Raw genomic sequence first — 15956 nt, 5'->3', positions numbered from 1 at the left:
ACCGACTCGACATGCCTCCGGCCGCCTCTGCGTCGCCGTCGCCTGATGATGGCCTGCTCGTGGATGGATCTTGGCCAGCGGCGGCGTGGTGGCGCCGGGGCGGGCGCGTAGCTGCGCTCCCTTCCTGCGGCCGGCTTGAACAGATGTCATTAGCCCCTTCGTGAAGTCCTGGGAGTCGATCCTTTAATTATATATAGGCCCGCAGCAGCTAGGGCGCCGCGGGCCCCTGGCCACAGGGTATGCGCCGCCGCCTAAAATCTGTTGGCGTGCGCGAGAGATACCGGAGCCGATCCTTTTCTTCGTATACACAAGATGAAGGCACGTGTGATTTATCCATCTGGAGAGGTTATCTCTTCATGTGGTAAGCCTTCTAGAAGGCCTCGGTTACTTGGATAAGCTCGCGGCCGTATCTTGTTCCCTGACGCATGGGCCTGGGATGATGAAGGGATTAACCTTCCCCTCAATCAAGTCACTAGCTAGCCTGCGGCCGCACGTACATCATATCTGGCCAAGGTTGCAAAAGGTTCTGCACCCCGTCGCGCCGGTGTCTCGCAGACTCAACTGGTGTATAATCCTACGAAAGTACATGACATGGACCGGCGTACGTACGAACTCTACGGCCGGCTGGAATCATATATAGGTGCACGTATGTATGGCTGCGCCTGTTAGCATCTTCTATTTGCACGTCATGAACACACTTACGTGCATGCATGGAAAACATGCAACTGGACAGGCCCATATCATTCTTGCTAGCCTCTTTCCAGCAAACTATAGATGGCCATGCAGCCCGTGATCCACTGACCCGGCCTGAAGCCCGCTATTTTGGCCCAACCCAAGCATGGCACGGCACAGTGCCAAGCGGGCTCGGGACAGCCCTGCCCGATGCTTAGGGCCGTGCCTGGCCTGCTCCTTAGGCACGACGGGCGGCCCAGCCTGACCTGCTAAATTTATTTAGACCCGATGTAGACCCAGATCCCCTATTAATTAATATACACACCAGCTATAGCTTACATAGCAGAGCAGACCGGTGGCACTCGCGCTCCTCCTAAAAAATACGAACACTCTTTCTTCATTGGTGGGGACCACCAGAACCTTATCACCTCATGTCTTTACCTCTTTTTTCTGCTGGGTCCACGAACCTTATCACTTCGGATTCCATCGCCTCACAGTTCAGCTCCAGTTCTTCCCGTCCTTCCACCGCACTAGCACATCTCTCGTTCTCTCTCCTTTGATTTCTCTCAGATCCGAGCAAACCATGGACGAGCACTCGAGCAGCCAGGGGCAACCTCAATAGCGGCGTGCGGCCTTGCGGAGATGTCGCGGAGGAGGAGGTTGGATCCACGTGTAGCCGCGCGGGCACGGCCTTGCGCTGCTGCGGCGCGTCCATGGTGTCGCCGTCTGCGGCGAGGAGGCGGTGGCGTGCGGCCCTGACGCGGTCGGCATGTGACAAGGAAGGCACCGGTCGGAGCCGCGGGAGGCACCGCTGCCGCCTCCCGCGGCTCACGTAGCTTTCCCTGCCTCCCCTTCTCCGATCTCTCTCTCAGTTAGCATTCTGTGGGCCTCGAGCTGGCCCGGCCCGTTGGCCGTGGCGTACTTTTTGGGTCAGCCCGGCACGAAAAGTGGCCCGACAGGCTAGGTCGGCACGGCTTGGAAGACACGACGTGCCGTGCCGGCCCAACCCACTATGGACCGTGCCTGGCACGGGCCTATGCCGGGCCAGGTCTGACCGGCCCGTTAGACATCTATACAGCAAACATGACCAAAAGGAGCACTATGCATTAGCTTGTCACAGTCCATGCACAATCACATCTTGCATCTTGAAAGTGCTTCTCCCCCTCTTTTACCAATTTGAGGGTAAGTGGTTTTATTAGATACCTCCACTCTTTTAGGCACATTCCTTGCAGGATGGAGAGGCTTTGTAGCACCTTTATAATCAGATAAAGCGTCTGGCAGATTATTTGCAATATTTTGCAAATCAATAATGCTTTGAACTTGTAGTTCAGTTTCTGTAGTACGTGGCAAAAAATGGAATGTCTTCTGCATTCCAGCCAATTTCCTAGCATTCCTTTTGGTACAGTTCTCCCCCCAATGTCGGGAAATGATCCTCATTAAAAATACAATCATCAAACCGGGTTGTAAATAGATCCCCTATTAGAGGTTCTAAGTACTTAATGATCGATGGAGATGAATATTCCACATAGATCCCCAATTTTCTATGAGGACCCATCGATGTCCGTTGAGGTGGTTAGATGGGTACGTATAATGCGCACCCAAACTTACGCAAATGGAAAATACTCGGAGGATTCTCACGTACTAACTTCAAAGGGGATGTTTCGTGATATGCAGTTGGTCGTAGTTGGATCAGGTCGGCAGCGTGCAGAACTGCCTGACCCCAACACGACGTAGGCAATTTGCAATTCATCAACAAAGGTCTTGCAATGAGTTTGATTCTTTTAATCAACGATTCAGCCAAACGATTTTTAGTATGTACATATGGAATGGAATGCTAAACCTAAATTCCCAATGCCATGCAATAATCATTAAAAGCACGGCACAAGAATTCAGCAGCATTGTCCATTCGAATAGATTGAATTCGATGTTTAGGATAATGTGCCTTCAACTTAATAAGTTAGGCATTATTTTGGCAAAAGCATGGTTGTGTATCAATAAAAAAGACACGTGAGACCATCTAGTAGATGCGTCTATCAATACCATAAAGTACCTGAACGGCCCCGACAATGGTTGGATCCGACCACAAATATCTCCTTGAATTCTTTCAAAGAATTTGAGTGGTTCAGCTCGAATTTTAAGATATGATGGTCTTAAAATTAATTTTTTGATTGCACAAGTAGTACAACAAAAATCTTTATTTTAGGAAAATTTTGCATTTTCCATATCATGACCAATAGAATTGTGGACAATTTTCTTCATCGTCCCTATTCCAGGGTGCCCAAGTCGATCATGCCAGTTTCAGAATGTATCGACATCTTGGAAAATTGTCTTATAAGCAACATGTTCTATGAGCTTTATGTATGTAAAGTACAATCCAGTTTGGAGTGAAGAAATCTTTTCACAGATTTGTTTTTCATATCCCGTAAGTTTGGTAAAGAGAAGGAATTCCTCTTTATTATCCATATGTGTTTCCACATGGAAACCATTCTTACGGACGTCTCTAAAACTTAGAAGGATACGAGTCAAATTGGGATACAACAATGGATCCTCCATCGTAATTTGTGTACCCATAGGGAGAATTATAGTGGCTCTTCCTCGACCAACTATTAATGCATCGCGACCAGCGATGGTCATAATATTTTCTTCTCTTTTCTTAAGAGTTTAGAAATATTTCATCTCTCTAAGTATAGAGTTTGTGGTGCATGAATCCACAAGGCATAATTCTTCCTCTTTTGGATTAAGATCAACAGACATCTATATGGAAAACAAATGTAATTAAAATACTCAAATGTAACATATAGAATTATACATACAATATATTGAATATCAAGTACAATAGTATGATATTACAATATCTATGAATTGGTACAACTTAACAACAATATAAAGAAGTTTGTCCAACTCTCAAGCATACTAAATAATACAACCTGAAACAACTATATGTTTGTATGATTTAAATTATTACAACATTTATCAAGTGAGATATCAAGTCTAGGAGCATGTTGTCCGTCGATGGAAGGTTCTCTTCAATATTAAGAGAATTGTTGTTCACTTGTTCTTTACGGGCCTGATTGGAACAACCCTCTTTTGGGACAGCCTCAGATGCAAGATTGAAGTGTGCCTCATATCTTGCGTCTCCTGCTGGCTTGACCTCTTTTAAGGACTTTTGGTACAAAGCAACCAGATACTTAGGTGCACGACAATTCTTGGCAAAATGTGAAAAATCTCCACATCTATGACACTTATTGTGATTTTGGATTTCGCATTGTCCCTCTTCCTCTTGTTTGAATTAGGCTTTTGTCTCCTATTGTGTTTGCGTTTGCCAGTTTTGTTCTTGATATGCAAGCGCTATCTTGATATCAGAAGCCCATGTAGGGTAATTGCTGCCATTTAATGTGAGTTCCTCAAACGCCTTAGTGGCCGTTATCCTACGTGAACAACCATGGTTTAATTAATTTACCGTATGGTAAATTAAAATCAACATGATAACGTTGTAATACTAAATGCAATATTTTTTAAGTTTATATCTTATCATAGTTTTGGAGTGTTATAGGTAATCACAAAATTATGTAGATCATACAACAAATCATCATAAATTTTTTTTTATATACAAGACATATAGGCTCTCAGTCAAAGACAAAGAGTAGATCTTTATGGTTGGCAAATATATTATTACCTAAGCACGGTGTTTGGGCAGGATAATTCACAAGTGAACTAAATGCAACCATTGCTTAGGTCTCTACCATCTTGTGTAATAACAAAATAATATGATGAAAATAATAATCATTGTGTGGATGTAGACTATTTATAACAATCCAAAACAATTATTTTGGGTAAAAACACAATGTAGGTAATCATCAAGTCTTAGAGGAAACATGACGTAGACTTCTCAGTAACGGATGATTTAAACACTGCCATGGCACGGTCTGTAGGCAGAATAATTCACGAGGAATTAAACGCAGCCAATGCCATAGTGTAACGCCCTAGAGTCCAAACGGCTCATATCCATTCTGCACGCTGAGCGAACCACACCTACCACCATCCCACTTACGCTTTCATCCTCGCTTCACGTAAAAGGATTAACCCGGGGATGATGGGATGGACTCTAGAAGCCATATATGTTGGTCTATCCCTCCTTTAACAACTAAGGTGGAACTAAACTCTCCACAATATCTCATTAACTTGCATATGTGCCACTATGGGTCAAATTCCAAACTAGGCCGGATGTCACACATAGACTCTATTACCTCGTGTTAATTAACCAAAATAATCAAAATATATATTGCATTTTTAAACCTACAATAATTAAAGTTTTCTAATTATGTAGATAACTTTGTTAAATTGCATCTAAGTCACTTGCTAATTTAACATGTATTTGGTGCAAAAGGGGTTTTGGGGCACCAACATACCCAATTCTATTATAAAATTACAAATGTAACATATATGTTGGTGCGAAACAAGGGGCCTGGGTGCACCAACATACGCCAAAATATAATAGAATCACATACTGCATTTTAATATAATAAGATCAAACCACATTTATATACAATGACAATATATATAGCAAGTACAGAGCAACATCAAACAATACAAATAAACTGATGTCATCAAACAATACAAATAAACTGATGTTCTGCAGGGAATTAAATTAGCTAAAGCATAGGCTAATTAGATGTACTACTGCTAAAAAAGAAAATAACAAAGAAACTATATTTTTTTAGGCCAACAGAGGTGGAAATCGGCCTAGAGCAGCAGCCAGCCCAGCCGCAAGTAACCGGCCCACCAGCCGGCGCGGGCGCGGTCGGCCAGGCCGAAACCTAGGCCTGGGCCGCCGATCTAGCCCGTGAGCGCGGCCGCCGCCGTGGGCTATAAAGGGTGGAGGTTAGGGTTTTCCAAACCCTAACTGCCCAACCTCCCGCCATTTGCCATCGCCGCCATGCGCCATCGCCGTCGCCGCTGCTGACACCTATGCTGCTCCTGCTGATGCCTCTTGTGGTCATGTGCCTCCTCCGCCTCCTCTCATGGCGGGCTCGGGCCGAGGCCCTTACTCCGGCCATGAGGCCGGCCGGCAGGGCGGATCCCACTCATCCGTGTTAGAAGAGAAGTGTCCATGGATGAAAATGGCTGTCTGTCTAGATTGATGAACAATGTACAAATATTTATACAAGCCCAATGGGCAGTCGCCTATTGGCCAAAAGGTGTCTCTACGGGATCTAAAGTTGTCTCTACAGTGAACCATCATTAGCCGTTGTTAATGATGGATTAACTAATTGATCTCAATTTATTTAATCTTAACAAAAATGACGTTATAGGATTTTTGTTTTAAGAAAAATAATTCTTGACAAGAAACGAAGACGGTCCGTGGAAGGGAAAGCCTGGCGTGGGAGCTGAATTCTGAAAATGGCCAAAAACTGATGTTCATGTTGTTTTTGTTCCTTTCTTTTAACCTCCCAGGGTTGTCTGTTTGTAATTTTTTATACTATATTAATAGGAACATACTCCACGATAAGTGTCAGTTTGTTCAAAGAAAAAGAAAAAAAGGGCCATAAACTTCGTCATTGCCAACCATGCTTCAAACTTTGTGCAAATTCTACCACATTTTGGGGGATGCTAGTGGCCTAAGATCAATCAAATATTCAAAACAGATATTAACAAGATTCACTGTCATGTTTTGGACCTTGACTCTGTACGCGGTACTGGGAAAATAACCGAACCAATGTTGCAGTTTCCCTTGCCGGTAAGTCCCTGGACTGACTGACTGACACTTCATTCAAATTGGGCAGCCTCGTTGGAATAAGATGGAAGATGGGGGTGTTTTTTTAAAATGAAAATTGCTAAACTAGAAACTGTTATCAAATTTAGGAGCCTGTCGGTGCCTGGAAGGCCGATGAGACTTCTGTCGGCCTCTGGCAGGCCGACAGGTCCCATATAGGCAACTCAACATTCGATTAGGTTGACGTGGCAACCGACTTCGACCTGTTAACGCCGATAGGACTGTCCCCAGCACTATTTCTTGCTATTGAACCACCTGGTGTATTTTTCGAATACAACCATCACCAGGCATAAAAGCTGTACCACTTTTCAACCAACACTAACGTTCATCACATTTCATAAATTAACGAACCTTTCAAACTTTTGATGGAACAAACACAACTACAGGGCCGACAGGGGCACCGGCGATAGGAAGACCGAAAAGCATGGCGATGTCCTGCAGAGTCACGGTGACCTCACCTACGGCTACAGGTAGGTGGAACATGTGCGTCTCCGGTCTCTAGTGGTCAACCCAAGCAGAGAGGAGTGCACGGTCAACCGGAAAGCGTGAAATCCTGTGCCGGTGTCGCTCAACCAGGCGAGCGAACGGAAGTAAACCAGCAGCACGTAGCCTGTTTTAAACAAAGAATATTAATTACCAAATTTCAACACGAAAGGCACGAACGTACAAGGTACAAAATACACATACCGTGGAACCCAGCGCTGGTCAAGTATCCACAAAAGTGGCGGAGGCACAGGGTATGCCGGGTATGCATCGGCATACCCTGTCTGAAAGGCATGTACTAATAACATATATGTATTATATATCTGTATTTGTATTAAAAAAAGGAAAGAAATCGCTTGGATCACAGATGACGCTATATCCATCACGGAAGCAGGAAGTTAGAAGGCCCAGGAGGCTAGCTTGCGGCAAGATTATCCTCGGACCTTCCACTTTTTGGCTGTTATCTCGATCCGTCGATTTGTTAAAAAAAATCTCGATCCATCAATCGGAGCTGAGGAGTCACGGTTCACGGAACATGCCGCCCCCTGCCGCCCCCTGACTGACTGTTGACGCCGGCGTGACGGTGACGCCCTGGTTTTGGTGGCCGGTGCCCTGCTGCCTCCGGTCACTCGTGTGCAGTTTGCAGTTTGCACGACCACGCAGTCACAGAGGCTCGCTGATTCACTATTTCTCCCTGGTAAAATTTAATCTTCTACTCTTTGTCTTATTATAGAAAATTATTATCTACTTTCATAGCTACTCCCTCCATTCCGATTTATAAGATATTTTGATTTTTTTAGATACATTACTTTTATTATACATAATCTAGACGTAGTGTATATATAAGTGCATAGAAAAACTTATGTATCTCGAAAAGCCAAAACGTCTTATAATTTGAAATGGAGGGAGTATTTGCTAACATCACAAACAACAAATTGATTAATTATTTAGCATTGTGTTTTTTAATATTTATGCTCTTCTGAAGAGAAACTCTCTCAGTTAAGCTTTTCGAAATAAAGAGGCACAAAGTGTATCAATGGTTTATGAGCATCTCAAATTGGTGTTGCTTCTACCCGTGGCAACGGCAAGTGTTGAAAGTATTTTCTGCAATGGTTTTAGTGACAACAAAGTTACGAAATATGGTGGAGATAGTCTTTTAGATGATTGTCTAGTCACTTTCACTGAGTGGAATATTTTCTTTGAAGTTGGTGAAGATGATATAATCAAGATATTTATGTCCCTTCGAAAGCGTCAAATAAAATAGTCAGAAATAGAGTTGTAAGTCTCTTGTACTCTTTTACTCCTATATTTCAATTATCGGTATGACTTTTGAACTATTTATATTGTATTTAGTGGATGGTTTTAACTTAACTAATCCATAAATTTAAGCCTTATTGTGTTATTTAGTGCACTTATATCGAATCATGTAGTGGATTTTACAATTATTACTAAATTACTAATGTGGATTTACCGAATTGTATATGAAAATTTTTAGGCGGCATATCCTGATCTAAAATCCTAGATTCGCCACTGATCCACAACTCGTCGTGGGTACGAAGACGGAGGGCTGGTGGAAGCTGCCCATCCTGCAAGTTGGAGCTGTGCCTCTGGTCGACAACAGGGTCGATGAGCTCCACGGCCGCCATCCTACAAAAGCAAGTCATGTTTCAAAATATACTAACATATGAATAAGTAATGCGAATTTAGTTGCAAACTCAACAGTACATACAATGCTATGCGCTAGGGCCTTGTTGAGTGGCCTGCCTCGAGTTGCGTTTTGGAATACGCCGCACTTCCGTTCCATCTGGTAGTCTATTTATGGGGTACGCATCACAATTTTTCCTAAGATGATTTCCACCACAAGCGAGACAGAAGCGATGCTTGTCTGAAGCCTCGAAAGAATCCATGTCATTCCTAATACATCGACTCTTGCGACGTCCCTTTGTGTCCACCCTTTGTTCTGCATTAGGAGACCAATAACAGTCCGAGTCATTAACTGCCTTAGTGAAATCAGCAACGACCCTCCAACCTCGAAGCTCACCACACCATGTGTTAAATACTGCTTCCTTTTTGAAATAATCCGACACAAAAGTCATAGGAATGTTGACGTTCTCGGGCGCCCAGCAGCAGCAACGCGGCGGCCGGGCGAGCGGTGCAACGGCCGCGACGGCGGAGTCGTGAGAGACAAAGAGAGAGGCTGCGAGAGAGAGAGAGAGAGAGAGAGAGAGAGAGAGAGAGAGTGCGCGAGAGAGAGGAAGGAGCCGGCAGATAATTTAGGCCTGTCGGCCAGCCGCGGGCTGACCGGGACTTATCGACCCTTCATGGGCCGATTAGCCAGTGGGTCCAAGTCTTGTCGGCCGGCCGAAGGCCGATAGAAGTCCGTCTATCAGACATCCGCGGGCCGACAGGCCTATCGGTGCCTGCTGTGCTGAGGCTAGTCGGCTCATGGGCGGCCGATTGTGGTCTGTCGGCCCTCCAGTTGCCGACAGGGCACCTATTGGCAGTCCAGCAGCTGACAGACTACTACTGCTATAATTTTTTTATCCAAATGCTTTATTTGCAATTAATAATTAAAATACTATTATTTTTAAAAAAATCAGAAGATGGAAGGGCCGTCTCTGACCAATCAAAACATTGGTCCCATTCGGTTGGCAGAAATTTTGGCTGAAACTGACGGGAAAACACTGTTCTGGCTAAATTATTGTGAGAGAAAAATACTGTTCTAACTGAAAAAAGAAACCGAACAAACCGAATATGGGGTAAGCTGAACGGCGCCATTGAGATCAGTTAGATTTCAACTAGTTCAATCTCTGTTGTCATTCATAGCGACTCATCACATGTCCGTGTTCACTCTCTGAAAATGGGCAGTGCTCAAACAGATGCAGAAGTTAGACAGCCGGCAATCAAAAAAAAAAAGAAATTAGACAGCCGGTTCACCTGGCAACGAAACCAGACACTTGAAAATCATCAGCATATAATAACTTGCCTATCCCAACTTGCTTGGCACTGAACGGCTACGTTGTTGTTGTACTTGAGATCACACATGTCTTGTGGGTCGTGGGATCAGATATGGAAGGCAAAAACAGAACCAAAGTGTTTGGTTCTTTCCCACCGACATGTTCAACCATGTTCTTATCAGTTTAATATTTCATACGTGGGCCATGTGTTCACATCGATATTAAATTTATTTTTTTGTGGGAGAGGGCTCACCATAGTGGCTTGCCACTAGAGTTCTCAAGTGTCGCTCAGGCGTTGCACTACTGCCAGAGCTGGCACACCCCAACCAAGTCGCCATAAAAATTTTTGTGCCTAGACACATTTGGATTGGTTTTGTGAGGTTTCCCTAATCAGTATTGGGTATCTACAGCATCTGCACAGGCATTTTGTGAGGTTTCACTAGTCACAGCTTAATGCCATTGTGTGCAATTACTACGCTGTGAGGATTTTTTTTTTCAAGTTTGGCATGCACACATTGGAAGAAGTTGTCCGGCCTGTTCGCTGGTTGGTTTCTGGGCTGGTTTGAGCTGGCTGGTGCTGATTTGTTGTGAGAGAAAAATACTATTGACTGACTGGTTTGGGCTGGCTGAAACCAATAAGCGAACAGGGTGGTCAACTTCATCTTCATAGAACACAGTCAAAAGAAATTCTAGTCCTATAGAGACTTCCTGCTGCTGTGCTTCATGAGTGAAGTTTCTGTGGTGTGATTTTTTAAAAATATATATATAAGTCTTTTGTGGTGCTTGGTTGTATGTTTGTGCAATAGTTGTGTAGCAGTGGTATAGTCATCATGGCTATCGTATCTTGATTTTCAGGTTGGTGCGTGTTTAGTTCGCGAATTTTGGGAATTTGGCTACTGTAACATTTTCGTTTTTATTTGGCAATTAGTGTTCAATCATGGACTAATTAGGCTCAAAACGTTCGTCTCGCAATTTCCAACCAAACTGTGCAATTAGTTTTTTTCATCTACATTTAATGCTCCATACACGTATCGCAAGATTCGATGTAATGGCTATTGTAGCACTTTTTGGGAACTAAATAAGCACTTGTTAACAAAGAGAATCACCTGTGATATGTTCTCATGACGGGACTCTGCATGAATGCTAGTTTTTTTTTTTTAGCAATGCATGAATGCTATTTGCTACGGCAGAAAGGAGAGTAATGTGCTACGGGCTAGTAATGGGCTAAGCTGAAGAAGGCCCAGTAATGGGCCTCAGGCCACAACCGACATGAGGGGTGCTAATTACAAACCCAAACGATCCAATAAACCGGCCTAAATATATATTTAAAAATATTAATATTTATGATACATAATTGGTATCATTGGATAAATATTTGAATCTAGTTTTTTAATAATTTTATTTGAAGATAGAAATGTTGCACACATTTTCTATAAATCGAGTCAAAGTTATTAGTACGTAAATCGTAGCGATAGATATTTAGGGACGGAGTAGCAGATAAGCCATGCTTAAGCTTCTGTTTAGTCTCGCCTGGGCAGCTTTGAGCGAGCACAGCCGAAGCAAGGGTACAAAATGAGACCCACTGCCTCTTCGCATCTCGTACCTTTCTGGACCTTTTGGCTAAGAATCATAGTATCTGTTCTTATCAGTCTAATTTAATATCTTATATGTGGATCATGTGTCCACCTCGATTTTTTTTTTTTTTGTGAGAGGGCTTACTATAGTGGCTTGCCACTTTAGTCCTCAACTGTCGCTTGGGTGTTGCACTATTGTCCGAGCTGGCGCACCCTAACCAAATAGCAAATAAAATAAAATTTTGTTTCTTATAACACAAAAAATAAATAATAAATAATATAATAATAATTTTGTGCTTAGATAAATACAAGGAAGCCTCAACCTACAAGGCTACATTAGGATCGGGCTTTCTGCCTGCGCCTTAGCCGAATCACAATAGAATATTTGTTGGGACTGTGACATGGAAACCAGGCTAAGCATTTTTATGGGCTTTTGTACCTAAGGCTTTGGCCCTGGTAACATCGCGTTCTTCTACGGACTAGCAGCCTGTTCGAGAGACCGTAAATGATCGTAGATTATTTACTGCTGGTTGGTTTGGTGTGAGAGAAAAACACTGTTTCGGCTGAAAATTTATGATTGTTTACGACCAAGTGAACAGGCTGTAGATTAGCTGTATTTGGTGTCTGCCGCACCTGCCGGTATGCCAAGTCTGATTTTCCTAAACAGATATTCAAGAATATCTCTAGGTTCGGAATGCATTGACTTAGAGACTTTATTAAAATTATAGTATATGTATGTATGCACTGGAAAGATTAGTCAACTTCATCATTCTTCATAGCAGAGTCAAAAGAAATCCTAGTCCTATAGAGAAACTTCCGGCTGCATGCATGACTGAAGTTTCTGTGGTGGTGTGATTTTATTTTATTTTATTAAAGAGAAGTTTCTATTGTGCTTGGTTGCATGTTTGAGCAATAGCTGTGTAGGAGTGGTATAATTTGTCACATTATGACTATTATTCGTTCAGAGTATTTGAATAAATTAATTTCTAGAGTTTTCTTAAGTCACACACTTTTAAGTTTGATCAAATTGAGTGCAAATATTTACATACCAAATCAGTATCATTAGATACATATATATATATATACACGCGCTATTCTACACCCTAGGTATAGAATACTATACTACACCAAGCTGTTATACTGAACAAAATTCAGTACTCTTTAGTAGTCGTGTTTCAGTATTTTTCAGTATTCAGTACTATTGTGTCAGATCGATCACCAAACGGTTTTGTACTTAAAAAATACATATAATTATATATGTGCATGTAAAAAATCAAGTATTCTAACATTTATACATATTTATCCGAATAAAAATCAATTATTTTGGTATGTATATATATTTATGCATGTGAAAAGAACCAAATATAGATATTTATGCATGTAACATATCAAGTGTACACATTTATAAATATAATAAACTTAAGTATATAAATTTATCCATACAAAACTGAATCAGATTTACCTCCGGTTCGCCTAAACAACTGTTTAGCCCGTTTAATACCGTTTATCTCCGACCGTTTAAACGGTCAACCGTTTAATTTTCGTTTACCCCTAAACAAAATAGTTTATCACCGTTTACTGTTTAGTGGTCGTTTAATCGGCCGTTTAGGCGAACACTGTATATATATTCTACACCTATGATGTAGAATAGCGCTGCCATGTGTGTGCGTGTGTGTATATATTATTTTGTTAATATGCTCAACATTTGTACTTTTTTTCTAGCTATAAATTTAGTCAAACATAAAAAATGACTCAAGAAAGGGAATACAAAGAATAATTGTTTGGTGATCGATCTGACACAGGGAAGGTAGGCTTCTCATTGTTGCTTGTTTCGTGCTTGGTGGGAACCAAACCCCGGTGGGCCGGCGTTGCCGTTGTTCCTGCACGTGGCAATGGCATGGATGAGAGCGACTAACACCTCCTCTTGCTGTAACACTCCAGGTGTTTGCCACCAGTTAAGCAATGGGTTTGAGCTAAAACATGGTATATTAAGTGATGATGAAGATGTCAAGGTCAAACCTATAGAAACGAGCCCCAACCTAAACTTGGATATTGCACCTTTGCTCGCCTATAGACCACTTTTCAAGATATATGCTTGGGTGGTGTGATTGGGATATCTTCATATGTCTCACATCAATACCCATCTATATTGGACACTCGAAAAGTTTCATGAAGTTTGAAATCAAAAAGTCACATGAAATGATAAGTTATATCCTTGTTGGAATGATTTTACTAAGTGCTTGAATTGCACTATTAAGTGAATGAGAACATGAGATGTCAACCAAACCTTGCAACCTTACCAAAATGACTCTAGATGAACTCTACAACAAAAGTCGTGAAAGGTTCATGTTGGGCAAATGCCAAGAAAATGCTCCAATGGATCAAAAAGGATAATTTAAGCTTCATCGTGATCCTACTTTGGTCAAAGTAGAACAGCAGGTTCTATACCAGTTTTGAGGTTGGACCTTAAATGAAAGTTGTAGTCCATATCATGTAGAACAAACTTTGTTTTTGGACTAAGAGCTAGATCAGCTTGGAAGTAAGTCAAATCGAGGTCACAAGATCGAATTTGCTGCTGATTTCAGGACTTAGAAATATTCTAAGTCTAGAAATTCATCGACATCGGCATTGACGTCTCGCGTTCTCCAAATTTCGTTAAGCAACTTGACTTGACCCCAAAATAGAAGTTGGAGCTAAGTTCATGGAGAAGAGCCTATAAAAAGATGGCACCAGTTTGACCTTGTTTTCACCATCAATTTGAACGTTTGCTTGTCGCTGTCAATACGCTGACACTAGCAGTTTGTGGCTTAATTACTCACTGTTGAAGAGCTCTAATGACCATGCGGCCTTAATAAAAGTTGGAGAGTAATCAGAGTTGAGCAAACTTCATTTTTGGCCCACTGTTTGATTCGGCCCGGAGACGGCCCAAATCTGCTCCCACCTTGCCCACCACGACGCTCACCACGTGTTTGATGCTTTGCCGACGTGGTCTTCTTGCATGGACGCCGCGCGTCCTCTCCCTTGCCGCGTGCCCTCGCCTCTCTGCGGTCGCCTCGCTGCTTCTTCGCGCATGCCAGGCCGTTATGGACGACCGGGCTCACTCTCTCCCTTGCACCCTCGCCTCGCTGTTGCTCGCGAACGCGGGCAGCCATGGCCGCCATGGCCGAGCTCGGCCTCGCCGCGTCCCCGCTGCTCAGCCCTTCCTCTTTTCAAGCTGTCAGTGCCATCATATTCCTCTCACCACGCTGCCCCTCCCGCACTCCCCCGTCGACCATGCCATGCCCCGTAGCGCTGGTGCCGTCTCCCGCCGTCGCCTCGGCCGCCGGCGTGCGTGGCCAGGCCGCGTTGGGCCACCGCGGAGCAAGCTGCGGACACCTACGAGTGCGCACCAACCTCCTGGTGCTTCCCCACCTTTCCCCCGCCGTCGCCGGCCCTTCTCCGGCCGCCACCGGCCGATTCCCCGGCATCCTCTGTTCAAATTCGCGTCAGGGACCTCGTACAGCAATTCGAAGAAGAGCAGGGGCCTTTCTGTAGAAACTGTGACTCATGTGAATAGTGTCGTAAGGACTGGTTTGTAATTGTTTTGCAGGAACTTTGGAAATTCATAGTAAATTGTAGAAAATTTGTAAAATAGTAAATGAGGACTTTTTGGAATCCTTGTGAAATTGTCTATGTAGTGGATCTATAATATGGCATGTTTTAGTTTAAATATTTTGCGGTAAAAATAGATTTGTGCAGTAAGGTTGTAATGCTAGTTGAATTTGTTATTTTTCATAACTGTAGATCTAGGGCTCCAAATGAAGTGAAATTTTTGTGGCATGCTACTCATGTGATAGTTGATATGTGGTAAAAATTTCATGAGTATTGGGTGAAGTATGAGTGAGTTATTGGTTTATCTCGCTCTCACATGAATTCTTGCTTTAGCAACTTGTTCTTTTCATAGAGGTTGCTATACATATTCAAATGGAGTAAAATTTGTACATTAGACTATTGAGAGTATATGTGAGCCACTGTAATTTTTGTAGAAGTTATTGTGCACTTTTGGTATATGTTCATTAAGTCACCTTGTTGTCTAAAATAAATTAAGAAATGCATTAAAAGAATTTATTTGGTCATGGACACTAGGTTTTCTGGTGTTCTTTAGTCATGTGTGAAATGTTGGTAAAGTTGGTTTTGCCCAATTATGTATTTGCAACATAAGTTAATAATTATTTTCTTGTCGATGTGGTTTATGGACAGATCTGGGAACTTAGCAAAGTTCTTCATGATAATGTGCTTTGTTGTGAAACTTGTTTATACAAAAGTTGTAGATAATTCATGTATCTAGCTTCTATTAAAATTTGGTGTCATTTGGCCAAGTAGTTTAAGAGTTACGGCTGTTTAAAGTTGGGTTTCAGAAATGGCTGCTTTCTGTCAATTGTGGACCAGTTTCTGTAAATGGATATATTTGACTTAGTTAACTTGAGAATCATGCTAATATGATTAAAGATGAATTGT

At 42.6% G+C, this 15956-nt stretch overlaps 1 non-coding gene and 1 pseudogene across 1 annotated transcript; both read left to right on the top strand.

Moving 5' to 3' along the window:
• The first annotated feature begins 10032 nt into the window (after positions 1–10032).
• LOC136468286 (U2 spliceosomal RNA) lies at positions 10033–10211 on the top strand (annotated as a pseudogene).
• A 1273-nt stretch (positions 10212–11484) lies between these two features.
• Positions 11485–11677, top strand: LOC136468263 (U2 spliceosomal RNA). Its single transcript, XR_010761780.1, has one exon. It is a non-coding gene; the product is annotated as a U2 spliceosomal RNA (small nuclear RNA).
• The last annotated feature ends 4279 nt before the right edge of the window (positions 11678–15956 follow it).

Source organism: Miscanthus floridulus, chromosome 7, assembly GCF_019320115.1.
Source record: "Miscanthus floridulus cultivar M001 chromosome 7, ASM1932011v1, whole genome shotgun sequence".
Taxonomy (NCBI): domain Eukaryota; kingdom Viridiplantae; phylum Streptophyta; class Magnoliopsida; order Poales; family Poaceae; genus Miscanthus; species Miscanthus floridulus.
The sequence above is the reverse complement of the archived record's forward strand: the minus strand, read 5'-3'. Positions and strand labels throughout refer to the sequence as shown.